The sequence below is a fragment of the Grampus griseus genome (genome assembly GCF_964374135.1).
Source record: "Grampus griseus genome assembly, chromosome: 4".
Taxonomy (NCBI): Eukaryota; Metazoa; Chordata; class Mammalia; order Artiodactyla; family Delphinidae; genus Grampus; species Grampus griseus.
Genome location: NC_138997.1, coordinates 11321037 through 11333091, shown reverse-complemented (window position 1 = coordinate 11333091; position 12055 = coordinate 11321037). Strand labels below are relative to the sequence as shown.

At 33.1% G+C, this 12055-nt stretch overlaps 1 protein-coding gene across 3 annotated transcripts in view; it reads right to left on the bottom strand.

Moving 5' to 3' along the window:
* GRID2 (glutamate ionotropic receptor delta type subunit 2) overlaps window positions 1–12055 on the bottom strand; it is a gene marked incomplete at both ends in the record, with an annotated part of 1377541 nt that overhangs the window by 1037608 nt on the left and 327878 nt on the right. The window lies entirely within an intron of this gene.

Sequence of the window (12055 nt, the reverse complement as noted above, 5' to 3'; positions counted from 1 at the left end):
GGTGGGATAGGGAGGGTGGGAGGGAGACGCAAGAGGGAGGGGATATGGGGATATATGTATACATATCGCTGATTCACTTTGTCATACAGCAGAAACTAACACACCATTGTAAAGCAATTATACTCCAAAAAAACAAAATAAAGTATAGATGAATAAAGTATAAATAAATAAATAAAAATAAGTAGGGTTATATGGAGATCACTGGTGATCTTGATAACAGTTTTTCGTTCCCAAGGAGGAAGTTAAAAAATAAAAAGATAAGAAAGCATTTTACAGGCAGACAGAATTAGAAACTCAGGTAAAGTAAGTCAATGGAAGACAAAGTGGAAAACAAACTGGTCAGAAGAATATATATGTCAAAAACAAATATTTAAAGTTTTTTTAAAGCTCATGCCACTGTAAGTATTCAAAAGTAGGAGATGTTCACAAACACTTCATTCGACAAGCGTCATAAGCAAAAGATGCAAGACATCCGAGAAAAGGAATGTTTCAAGTGCTGACCAATAAACTGTATTAAATTCCTTGTTCATACTCAGGAGAGAGAAGTCTATTAGAATAGTGTCAAGTAAAATCTAGGGGTGATTTTCTTATTGTTGCACCCTGCTGTGAGGCAGCAAGCGGCTCAGCTTCACATGGTAGAATATCTCATTTATTATGGAGAAGACATACTCTTTAATGTTCCTTTTAATTACAGACTTAAAATGTTACTTAATTTTGACAACCTTTTTTTTCATTCTTGAATCATACTCTTCTATATTACTTTTCTAGTCTGTTGATGTATCATTGCAAATGGACAGATTTGATTTATTTTAACAGTGTTACCCAGGTGTTTACAGCAATGTAGATATGTGCTTCTGCATCAAAATTGGGTGAGGTTACAAGAATGATAGTTTGTGTAAGATAAAGGATAAATGTCTGTCTTCCAAAAATCAGGCAACTCTCTCTTTACTAATACAAATTAAACAAAGTAATATTTTGTATGAAGATGGAGTTATTAAAAAGGAAAAATTAATATCTGTTAAACAGAAATATTTTGAATCAAGGTTTTTTTGGTGAAATTTTCTGTACACAAAATTATGCCTACTTAGGCAATAATATATATTCATCTTTTATTCATCAACAAACTAAAATGTGACACCAGATTCATGGTATTTTAAATAATTTGCACTAACTGAAAAGTGCAAGTAAAGCTCATGTCCTATCATCCCCCATATTATGCTCCAAGGCTCTGAAGTAAGTTGCAACTGGGGCTGCAGCAGGTGTCCACACCTTGGATTATAGTGGAGTTTACAGGAGCAAAAGTGAAGGAAAGTGGAATTTCTTCTTTTTTCAAAAAAGGGAAAGAAATTCACTTTTATGAAGGCTCAAAAGATACAAACTTCAAGTTATAAGATAAATAAGTACTAGGGATGTACTATACATGATAAATATAATTAACACGGCTGTATGTTACATATGAAAGTTGTTAAAAGAGAGAAAATCCTGAGTTCTCATCACAAAAAAATTGTTTTTTTCCTATTTCTTTAATTTTGTATCTGTATGAGATGATGGACGTTCACTAAAATTATTGACAATCAATGATGTATGTAAATCAAATCATTATGTTGTATGCCTTGAACTTATACTGTGCTGTACGTCAAATATATCTTAATAAAACTGGAAGAAAAAAATTTAAGAAAAAACCACAAAGAAGTATAAGGGAACATTTTTGAGGGATGAAAATATTATATATCTCGATTACGATGATAGTTACATAGGTATATACATTTATCAAAACTAGTTGACCACACACTTTAAAAAAACAACAACTGTATTTGATTATATTTTTTCCCAGTTGTCTACTAGAAAGTTTTTATGTGTCAACTTGACTGGATCATGGGGTGCCCAAATATCTGGTTAGGCATTATTTCTGGATGTGTCTGTGAGGGTGTTTCTGGAAGAGAGCAGCCACTGAATCTATAGACTGAGTAAAGCTGTTTGCCCTCTCCAGTGTGGATGGGCATCATCCAATTTGTTGAGGACCTGAATACAACAAAAAAGGTGGAGAAAGGGAAGATCCACTCTCACTGCCTGGCTGGTTGAGCTGAGACATTTACCTTCTCCTGCCCTCTGTGCCCTGTTCTCAGGCTTTAAGACTCGGACTAGTATCTACCATCAGCTCTCGGGTTCCCAAGCCTGTGAGCTACACCACTGGCTTTCTTGGTTCTCCAGATTGCACAAAGCAGATCATAGGATTCCTCAGCCTTCATAACTGCACAAGCCAATACCTTATCGTAAATTTATACACAGAATAGTATATATACACACACACACACACACACACACACACACACACACATATGGCACATATATTATTGGTTCTGTTTCTCTGGAGAACCCTAATACAGTTAAATAACAAGTCTTAGAAATGAAATCAGCAATTGTATGAAACAGGGTTATCTGAATTAGGCTTGGAACCTGGCCCACCATGTCTGAATCTTCAGCTATGAAAAACATAGATTCCAAAGTTTAAACAACCAAACTACAAGTGAAATATAACATACATTAAACCAATTGAAAAGCAAAGTCCATCAGATTTCCAATGTCATGATTTCATATATTTTGTTTGGTTAGTATTCACTTTTATTCAATGTATTGATTTCAAAAAAATAAAATCGTTGAAGAATAGATTTTGTTCATCTCATCTGAAGGAAAATGTCCTCATTTTTATATGTAATGTCAAGATATCAAAGATATTCAGGAAAAATGGATGACTATTTCATTATTCCATATTATTATAAATAAGAAGAATCAACTTAACACATAACACAGAACCTTCTTTGAAGAATATCAATAAATATAGCCAAAGGGTTTTGAAAATGTAGTAACAAAAGCATCAGTGTTTGAGACATCTGTTCTTCTGTGTAAGAAATAGGACATTAATACTAATCCAATTCCTCTAATGTAATATTTTATGTGAAAGAAAAGTGACCTAGTGGTATTGGTTGTTTTCAAAAAATATAAGAAAAAAGGAAGTTATGTGCCAAAAGTCATAGTTATAGTATGTAAAACAAAAAACACAACTGCAGTCTATCCAAACCTAAGAGATTTGCATCCATTATTCAGACATCACTTTATCTTTTCTTTTTTCCACATTGTGACCCATTATGCTTCCCATAATTAGCACAATTAATTCATTTTAGAACTCTTCAAAATCTTGTAAATTTGTAAGCACTGTATAAACTAACCAGATAAAATATTAACTTCTTTCATTTTTATTCTAATGAAGCAAGTTGTATATTTTTAAAGAGTGGTTACTCTTCTTATGTTTTATGGTAACTTTTTGTTGGTTTTTTGCTTTATTTTACTTTTATTTCAAGAGAAAAGAATAACAAGCAAAATAATAATGAAAAGGCTAAGGATAAATGCACATCTTCTCTGTATCTTATTTTTTAATTTTACATGTTAAAAATATCTGAATTAGAAGACTGAGATGCAAAGTATCAAAGCATTTAGTCAGCTAAATTAAGCATTAGATCTGGTTATTTGATAAAGTGTAGATTAAACATTGGTGATTAACTGAATGTCTGACAGAGTTGAGAGAATCTGCTGGATTTCTGGTATCATAAAAATAAAACTGAAGAATCTCACTTCTAAATTAAGAAAACAGTCAATCAAAATAAGATATGCACAATTTCCACACATTCTGGTAACCATTTCAGTTTACGAACAGGATTGTACCAGTTCAAAGCAAGATGCCAACTTGAACTTATGTCTTCATTTATGAGAAAAAAACCAGGTAAGTAATATATAAACAACGCAAAAAACTAGAATATAATGAAAATAGTTCTCAAGCCACCCTTTACGATTTTTAAAAACTAATACTGCACTTATAAAACAAATGCATATGATCTCCACCAAGGCAAAAATTACAGCATTAAGAGCACAGACTCTAGAGCCAGGCTGCCAGGTTCAGTCCCAGTTCTGCCCATGGTTAGCTGTTTGACACTGAGCGAGGAGTGAGAGACGAGCCTTTTGTCTCCCTGCTGCCTCTGGTGGCTGTGGCCATGGTGACTTTCTCCCTTCTCTCTTTGGAGGCATGGCAGAGAGCAGGCTCAGGAGTATTAAGTTAGCTCACTGGAAGAGCTCTAAGCCCCTGGCTGATGCTGGCACCACTGGTTTGCCTGCTTCCTTGGTTTAGCTCCTGTCACCTCTAAAAAGGGCCCTTTCCACAAGCACAAAGATTCTAACCAGGTGTTTCCAGCTCTTTTCCCACCGCACAGTAAATGTAAAGTAACCCGTCTTCTTGAAACTAGCTTTGTCCAGCTTGGTATTTCACGCTTTTCAAGTCTTTCCAAGCCCTAATAATCAAGCAACCCTTTGCATATATGTGTACTGTTCATGGGCTGCCACTTGTTGTTTGAAAATATGGAAAGATTGTATTGACTCACTCCATCAAAAGTTCTTATTACTGATTTCTGGCAATTTTAAAATTCACATTTTAAGGACTTGATCCCATTCTCCCTCAATCTCTTTTCCATACTTCAGGATTATCAAATTGCAGGGAAAACGAAAGTTCTATCACTTGCTAAGAAATGAGCATCTTCCAAAATGAAGATTCTGAGCTTTTATTGTTACTGAAAGAATGTTTTGCTTCTTTCATATTTCCTTGAGTTGAATATTTTCCCAGGCTAACCCCTTTACTGATTTTCTTAGGCTCTCAACTCTGTTAATTCTCAATCACTTTTGTCTTGTTCTTACATGTTTTTTGGCAAATGTGTTCAGTTCACCCTTCATTTGTATGTTGTCCTTCGGTTGTGCATGCATTCTCAGTCCCTTCATCATCTTTACCCAGCCTAAACCTCTCCAGAGGACAGTCCTCACCCAGATGCTTCAACACCCTTACATCTCCCTTATTCCTTAATTCCTGAACTCTGGTTTCTATCACTACTCTCTATTAAAATTGTTTTCTTACAGGTTAGTAATGTTCTCATAACTTGTAACATCATGTATTTTCCTATCTCTTATTTTAATCTACCTTATACAACTGTTTTACTCATCACAGTACTTTAACCTAGTAAGCATTTAGTAATTTTATTTAAGTTGAATTAAACTGAAAGAAAAAATATGTCAAGTATCATATTCTGTTTCATTAAGCATGAGTCTGTTAGAATCCAAATAGACCTAGCTCTAAGTCCTTGGTTTTATATGTAATTAACTCAGTTTTTAACATTATGTCCCTAATGACTGAGGCCCAGTTTTTTAAAACTTAAAATGGGAATATAATCATTTCCTGCTCATCTCACATGACTGTGATAAAGATTAAATAAAGGAGTGAATGGTATAATATGCAGCAAACTGCAATGCAGTTACAAGTTATTACACAGGAAAATATTTTTATTAAAAATTATTTTCAGCACATAAAAAGAAACTCATTTTCCAACAAAATAGAAAATTAAAAAGAATAGAAATAAAGCAAGCAAATGAAAATCACAGATATATGAAAGTTTATATCTACAGGGATTTTAAAATTAGAATTACTATACTTCTTAGATTTTGGGAAAGACAGTTGACTTCAAATATTCTTTAAAGTATAAATATGGAATATGGTGCCACAGAACTTGTATGAATTTTAAGTTTATTTATAAAATCAAGAAACACAGAACTATAAATCAGGAAAGGTCACTGAATGCAACTGAGTGAAATTCTCTACGTTTACAGCTGGGATAACTATTACTGAAAGTTGTTTCCATTTTTAAGTCAAATGAAAAACAATCTGAGAGAGAAGTGGAATATTTTAGTTTTAGAGACAGAAGAGACTACCTTTCTGTATACTCAGTATATAATATACTCCATATATTTCTATACATTCCACATTTCTGTAGGTCACACAATCTAGTCCTAAAATACCAAAATTTTCATCTTCCCAACTGTTCCTCTGGACACTTTCTCCCAAATGCTATCCTGATTATATTATCAGTGCATACCCAATGCTGGTTTAAAACTGTAATAATATTTTTAAAAATCTAAATTAATATGTTTTGACTAAGAAGGTCAAAGAAGCATTGAGAAACTTATATTTTTATTAATTAAGTAGTAGATTTTACTTAAGGGAATGTGATCTAGTGGAAAATGATGCTGCTAGACTGGTAAATGATACAGAAATAGAAGAAAAATATTTTAAAAGTAAGAACATTTACTTTCCCATAATCTTCACTTGAAAGAACATTATGGTTATTTTATGAAATAGACGATATGAAAGATAAAAGGTATTTTATGATGCTTAATATTTTGACAACAGAGCAAAACACATTTAAATGGCAAGTTGCTACTGTATTTTAGTAATAGAATACTAAAAATTGACGAAATAAAACTCACAAGGAAGTCTTTCCTTACACCCGAATCCTTTGACAATTATTTGTCTAATTTTTTCTTACACGGGGTTTTTGTTTTAATTTCATTGTTTTGAAGAAAAATCAAGGAGAAATTCTTGATTTCCATAGCTTAACTCTGTTTCAAAAATGACAAGGTGATTCATATTAGAGTTGGAATAGTGACTAGTATTTAAAAGTTAAAAGCCATCTAACAAAATGATGAGTGATATAATTTTGGGTGAATTTTATTTGTCTCTGGTTTATTTTCTTTATAGAAACTGAAACAACAGTTCTCTCCTCAAAATATTTTACTTTATATTATTAAAACAGAGTATCAGCATTTCTACAAAATTCTAGACAGTAAATGTATTTTCTTGATATACACATTATCTTTGCCAAAATATATAATATACGGTATATAAAGACCCTGTGTATAAAAAAGGTATTAAAGTCAAGAACGCTGGAAACTGATACTTTTACAGAAACAATAGCTTTCTGGCACTGGTGTGTGTGATGATGGGAACCAAAAATATCTTAGAATAAAATGTTTCCCATGACAAACACAGTCACTCCAAATGTAATTTTCTTACGTAAAACACGTGTGTGGTTATTAAAATAAAGACTTTGTGCTTCAATCTAGAGATTTTCATACATTAAAGTTACCTTTAAAAAGTCATTGTACCCTCCTTGGAATACAGTATTATCAGGGAAACAATTTAAGTGGCTACTGGATACAGAGCAACGAGTACAGCAGTTTAGCTCTGGCCACATACTTCTGATCGAGGTTGTGGTTCATTCCAGGTTCCAGCAACCACTCTCTCCCCTTGCTTCCTCCCCTCAGGACTAAGGTCAGTGACAGTGCCCTACTGTTGCTGGCCCTGGGGTTCCCCTTGACCACACGTCTGTAAAGAGTACTTTCATTCAATTCTCATTGGTTATCTGCATGTATGTATCATTTGTTTCCTGTCTGATAAAGTAGCAAAACTCTACAAAGTTACTTATAAACAAATGTATTTATAGGTTCAGAGAAATAGTACAATTATTGACTAATATGAGATTTAAGATAAAAAATGAAAAAGAATCCTGTAAGGACGATTTCGGTTAAAAAATTATTTCTATTCAATACTAATTAATCAGATCTTAGAAAATGAGGATGGAAAGTAGTCGATACTTCACTTTACTGAGTCACTACTTAACTCCACCTAGATAGGAGGAAACACAGGAGGACAGCCTTTTCGTGTAGAAGAGAATGAGGTTCAGGTAACTTTTTATAAACCAATGATTTGGATATTATTTGAAATTTTTTTGGACCTTCCTTATCTCTGTTGTCATCCTTATAAAACCAGATTTCACTCCAATTATTATTCGTTTTCCAGACAAGGCCAAAACCTAGTAAACTTTAAGTAAGCCATACATTAAGTCCATAATTTGGAAGAATCTGATTAAAACAGGAACCTCAGGTTTTTTACTAGAAACATCAAGTTAAAAAAAAAAATTAATGTGGGAACTAAGAAATATAGTGGTCCTTTTTTTTTTTGGTGACTTTGTTCTTGATTTATAATTTATATACAATAAAGTGCATTAATTTTAAGGATATGGATCAATAAATTGGTACATATGTGTATATATATATATTATATATTTATAGTAAGAACAGTAGTCAAGGCTAGACCCAGGGAGTTGATGTACTTCAAAAAGCAACTGACATGAACCATAAATGATTAGAAGAAGAGGAAATCCCAGTCCCCCAGCCTTAGTCCTGCAAGGAATTTCTGTAGGTTTGTGGAAACATGCAGTGAATGGTTGGGTCCATTTTGTTTAAATCTCAAAGAACATTGTAACTCCAGGGAGGTGAAAGATTTGAGGATTTGAGGCCATGTGGATAATATTTGACTTGCTCACAGCTTATCAGATCTCGGCCTTACCTGGGAAAAAAAAAAACAACTTAGAGTGAAACTTAACTTATAATAACAAAAGGGAGGAAAGGAAATTCAAAAAAAGTTCCAAATAATTCAAAATCTAGGCTAACTGACCCAAACTTTTTGAAAATACTGAAGCATAACTCCTTTATTTAAAGAAGCAAGATGTTTCTGATCTATTGTTCAATTTAAACAGTCTTCTCACTGAAATATAAAATCCTTTGAAAGACATAAAAATATAGTATTCACATCACAAATTAGTATATCTTAGAAATAATATATCACTAATATTTTTACATAAATGATTTCAGAGTATAAAATAAGTTCAATATAAAATGATTATGATTTGTACCCAAACTGGGTAGGATCACAAAAATCAAGTGATATATTTCTCTTGAAATACAACTTGATGAATGCTTCAGTGAATGATCAATTTGTTTTATAGCTATAGGAGAGGTGGCTGATTTGAATTTGGCAAGAGTTTTACTAAAGTCTCAGAGCCAAGAATTCAACTGGATAAGGATTATCAAGACCGAGATTTGTTGTTAAGGCAACAGAACCCAAAAGACTGCCTTCTATGTCTGATATACCTGACATTTGATAATATTAGAGATTGTAATAATGTCTGCTGATGTGAAGAGCTTTAGGTTTAACATCCAAAGAAATAAGAAAATAATTCCCACATAGAAACACAGAAATGCCATTTTAAACAAAGTTACTATTATTATTTTATTTTATTTTTATCTTTTACCATCGCCAATCAAGATGTATTTCTAGATATTGATGCCATGATTATGTAATACTTGCATTCACGTGCTTTCTTTAAGAGGCTAATTTAATTTTAAGTTGTTTGTGGTGTATGAATGCTTGAATTGACGCAGGAATGAAATTCCCTCCAGCTCACTAAATGGGTTAAAAATGTTAATCTCAGTGTTTAAGCAATGGCAAAAGAGACTTCATCAAGATGGAAGGGGAACTTGACAGGGTTATTTAGCCTATCATTTTTCTACAGACTGTAAATGCATTTTTTCATACCTAATTATCACTAATTATTATAAGATAATTGAATCATCATGAAGAAGTGATGGTAGCATTGAAATGGTAGTAAAGATAACAACTTTCAAATCTACTTAAAGTTCCTTGCCATATATGGTACAAAATAGGCCTCAGTTCTCTGAAGGTTTTGGCTAGCTTAGTGTTATTTAAATATATTGGGTAGAACTTGCAGTTCCAAGGACTGCCTGAGTGAGGATGGTGAGAGTAGGTGGGAGAATAAGGAAGGTGGGATTCTAAAGTCAGTGAATTCTAGATCCTTGCTCCCATCTCACACTGAACTTGGAACCATCCGGGGAAATTAAAACTATATGATCATAAACTTGCATATATCCACATCATAGTCGATAGGCACTTAAACTGTAAACTCTAAGAAAATATCTGCATATAAACAAAACCAAACTAAGCCATTACTATAAAAAAGATTACATCTGTTTAAAATAATGAGGCATTTTAAAAGCTTACATGAGATTGAGTATTACACATTTTTTGTCTATATTACTAGCTATATATCACTTCACCCTTCCCTGATTTTTCCAGGAAGTTAACCCCAGTTTTCTACCATATTTATTTCCTAGCACCTTTCACTTGTAGGTATGTGTCACAGTAAACCCCTTGAGAAGATCAACCCTATCTTATTCATCTTTGCAACTGATTACTGAAGCCCTTTCCCTCACCAGCCACTATCCAGTTCAGCACAATGTCTGCACAGTGTCTGCACAGAGAGACACAACGTCTATCACAATGTCTTGATAAATATAAGTAGAATCTGTGTACACTAATAAAACATTTAGATTTGGAAAATTAAGTGTTGACAATTATTATTTATTAAACCACTTAATAGCTGTCTCAAGTAAGCTTCCATAGAATAGATTCACCACTTTATAAATGAAATAAGTAAGACTTATATGGGTTAATTATATTATTGACATTTCAGCAATTGGATACATCACCGTGTTTACTTATATTCACTTTGAGGATATCAGTGGTGATTATAAAGCTTAGGACATTCGTTTCAGAAAGCTATCACGCTACATAAACTATTGTAGGACTTAAAATAAATGAGCACAGCCCAAGATTGATCTTCTGATATGTATTAACATTACAAACTATGATTGATTTGGAATATCCCTTATACCTAAAAATCTTATGACAACCACAAACATTATGTTATCATGACTTCTCTGGCTCTGTAATATGTCACCTACTTTAGAGGAGATAAAACTGCTTTAGAAATACGTTCAGAGACATGTAGCAGTATAACATGTCATGTTCACAGACATTTGTAGTTAGATCCTGGCTCACAATTTTAAGTAACTTCCGTTCATGAAAAACACATATAATTGGAAATGCCATCTGTCCGTTGTAATATAATTTGATAATTGTAATTCAAAACTACAGTTCCATTAAATTCAAGAGAATGCTAACACAATGTCCTTGCTATGTAAGACAGAGCAAAAAAGAGAGAGTGGGATGGGGCAGGGAAAAAATGTCACATTCTCATTTACACAAACTTATACTTACTATTATTAAAATTGTGTTATATAGGTTGATGTCCAATATATTGAGATTATGTTTAAGTAATAATGAAAAACACTTCCAACAGCCACATATGATTTTCACTTTTATTATTACCATCCTCCCACTAAGTAACCAAAGATAACCCCTCTAGACCCAAAATGTAACCCATCTCTGAAATTAGATATGAAATTTTACACTTTCGTGTATATAATCATAAAATATATCGAGTTGTTTTTCATGTTTTAATCAATGAATTTGGTAAAGTGGCAGGATACAAAATTAATGCACAGAAATCTCTGGCATTCCTATATACTAATGATGAAAAATCTGAAAGTGAAATCAAGAAAACACTCCCATTTACCACTGCAACAAAAAGAATAAAATATCTAGGAATAAACCTACCTAAGGAGACAAAAGACCTGTATGCAGAAAATTATAAGACACTGATGAAAGAAATTAAAGATGATACAAATAGATGGAGAGATACACCATGTTCTTGGATTGGAAGAATCAACATTGTGAAAATGACTCTACTACCCAAAGCAATCTATAGATTCAATGCAATCCCTATCAAACTACCAGTGGCATTTTTCACAGAACTAGAACAAAAAAAATTTCACAATTTGTATGGAAACACAAAAGACCCCGAATAGCCAAAGCAATCTTGAGAAAGAAAAAAGGAACTGGAGGAATCAGGCTCCCTGACTTCAGACTATACTACAAAGCTACAGTTATCAAGACGGTATGGTACTGGCACAAAAACAGACACATAGATCAATGGAACAGGATAGAAAGCCCAGAGATAAACCCACGCACATATGGACACCTTATCTTTGATAAAGGTGGCAGGAATGTACAGTGGAGAAAGGACAGCCTCTTCAATAAGTGGTGCTGGGAAAACTGGACAGCTACATGTAAAAGAATGAAATTAGAACACTCCCTAACACTATACACAAAAATAAACTCGAAATGGATTAGAGACCTAAATGTAAGGCCAGAAACTATCAAACTCTTAGAGGAAAACATAGGCGGAACACTCTATGACATAAATCACAGCAAGATCCTTTCTGACCCACCTCCTAGAGTAATGGAAATAAAAACAAAAATAAACAAATGGGACCTAATGAAACTTCAAAGCTTTTGCACAGCAAAGGAAACCATAAACAAGACCAAAAGACAACCCTCAGAATGGGAGAAAATATTTGCAAA